General features: G+C 37.2%; 1 non-coding gene across 1 annotated transcript; it reads left to right on the forward strand.

Moving 5' to 3' along the window:
* Nucleotides 1–957: 957 nt before the first annotated feature.
* Nucleotides 958–1064, forward strand: LOC132280292 (small nucleolar RNA R71). The gene has a single exon (XR_009471541.1). It is a non-coding gene; the product is annotated as a small nucleolar RNA R71 (small nucleolar RNA).
* Nucleotides 1065–2626: the final 1562 nt, after the last annotated feature.

Genomic DNA, 2626 nt, shown 5'->3' on the forward strand with positions numbered 1-2626 from the left:
GTCAATAACCTTTCCACTTCTCAAAGTGGTCACCACATTCACATGCTTAAGTATAGGACTTTCCGAATGAGAAGTGGTCTCTACAACAAATTATTGCTTCAGTGGAGTATTCAAAGGCATTTTCCCCTTCTTTCTCGCATTCAACGTGCTAGCTATTTCCCTACTTGGGTTTCTAGCTTTACAATTGATTAGGAGTGAGAATGAACCAATTGAGTATTTGCCTCCAAAGTACCCAAAGCCGATAAAACTTTTTCTTCAAATGCGGGACTTCTAGAATGACCTTGAGAATATGATGGTTGGCTTGGAAAATGAGAATTTGAAAATTAATTTCCATTTGGTGCTTGGTAAGACGAACGATAACCTTGGGAACCTTGGCTTTGCATAGGGGGCGGAACAAACTTGCTTTGGAAACCACCTTGGGGAGGGTTTGAGCCTTCCCCTTGGTTTTTCTAAGAGAAATTTGGATGGTTCCTCCACCCGGGATTGTAATGAGTGCCATAGGGATTATTCCCTTGATTAACAAAACCGGTATTCACTTGTTCATGGTGTTCACTATGCACATGTCCATGGGAACAATTGGAAGTAGAATGCAACACACTAGAACAAGTCATGTAAGATTTATTGGGATGATGATGAGTATGATTAGGGGAGGAAGACACTTGATGAGCCAAGTATTGGTTGATAAAAAATTGATCAAACCTTTGAGATAGAGACTTCATTTCGGCAACTATATCATTAGAATTGTCAACTTGATATAAGCTTGCATTCTTTTTTCCACCTATATTTCTACTATTTTTAGATGATAAGGATCGGTGTATTGAGTTTTCACTCATGCTCTCATATAAGCGCCACACATCATCTTCATGCTTATCTAAATAAGAACCTCCCATAGAAGCATCAACCATACCTTTATGGTTGTCCGACTAACAAAAATATTAAACTAACTGCCACTTAGGAATGTCATGATGAGGACATTTGCTAAGTAAATCATTCAACTGTTCCCATGCCTCATGAAACATTTCCCCATCCCCTTGCGAGAATTCACGAATTGAAGTTCTCATTGCATTGGTTTTAGACACGGGATAGTACTTTCTCAAGAACTCCTGTTACATCTTTGCCAAAGAAGTTATAGAAAAAGGTCTCAAATTGTTAAACTAATATTTTGCTTTATCTTTTAAGGTGAATAAGAAGAGTTTTAACCTCAAAACTTCTTCCGACATGTCCGTATATTTTACGGTGGAACAAACTTCAAGAAATTCATCCAAATGCTTATATGATTCTTCATTAGGTAGCCTATGGTAATTGGGAAGCATTTGAATAGTTTGTGGCTTAATCTCATAATGATGTGCTCTAAATAGAGGAAGTTGAATGCATGTTGGTACATTATACTCATTAGGCACATAATGGTCTCTTAAAGCAATGGGAGGATTCACAATTGGTGGCTCTACATAAGCCCTTTGATTTGCTTGAACAATGGGAGGTGGAGGTGGCATAAAGAATGGCCTTGGCATTCCCATTGGAACTTGGCCTTGTGGTTGTGGAACAAAAGGTCTAGGCATGCCTAATGGTAATTGCATATTATCATGTTGTTGATGCACATTAGGGTGAAGAATGCCTTGTTGGTCTATGTGACCAAGGTCTTCCATACGGTCTTCAATATGGTCATCCATTGATGAAATGGATTCACTTGAATTACCTTTTCCCCTTGGATTATGAACAATCAATTCAAGATTAAAATTTAATGGGATAAGAGTAGGATTCAAAGATCTACGACTATTCATGCATAATGCAAATCAAAATAAACAACAACTAAATAAATAGCAAATAGCAAACACTTCTCCTCCGTAACAAGTCAATCAACAACAACAAGCCTCCACATACATTGATCCCATGCTCCCATGCTTTTCAACAAATGAAAGTAAAATGCCTCCATGCGGGCCGACGATAAACAATGAAATAAAATGCCTCCACGTGAGCCGACGATTTAACTAAGCAAGAGGAATTAGAATAACTCACAAAGGGTTCTTAAGCAACTTCAAAATATTTTAAAACTTTTTGCCTTGCTTTGCTTTGCAATTTTATTTATTTATTTTTGCTTTTTATACTTTTTGCTTAGCTTAGCTTGCTTCTTTGTTTTGAAGTTCCTTTTCTTGCTTTCCTTGCACCAAGTACCTAGCCAATCAAGAAAAAACACAATAAGAAAACAAAGTAAAAACAAGGATCAAAGGAGTACTAATTCCTAATTAATTCCAAATATGACGTTGCGAATCCCTGGCAACAGCACCAAAATTTGGTGACAACTTTGCCGTATTGATGTCCCAAAATTGTGATTGTTTAATTGTGGCCAAGTTTAAATTTGTAAAATGCCATTACCACTACTAACTACTAACATAGCAAGAGTGAGTAGGGATCGTCCCAAGGGATTTGCAAGGTGTTCTGGAATCAATGTTGGATTAGTAGGTCGAATGATCAAATAAGGGTTTGATTGGTTGATTAAACTAATGGTTCAATTAAAATAATGCAAATTAACCACAATCTAGAAATTAGGGAAAAGAGTGAGAGAAAGGTCTTGGGGCTTAGAGTTCACCACTAAGCTTCACTTCACCAAACACTAGCAATTGTAAAT

Source organism: Cornus florida, unplaced genomic scaffold (genome assembly GCF_030987335.1).
Source record: "Cornus florida cultivar Cherokee Brave unplaced genomic scaffold, ASM3098733v1 CherokeeBrave_3.0.0_Hap2_Chr10, whole genome shotgun sequence".
NCBI lineage: Eukaryota > Viridiplantae > Streptophyta > Magnoliopsida > Cornales > Cornaceae > Cornus > Cornus florida.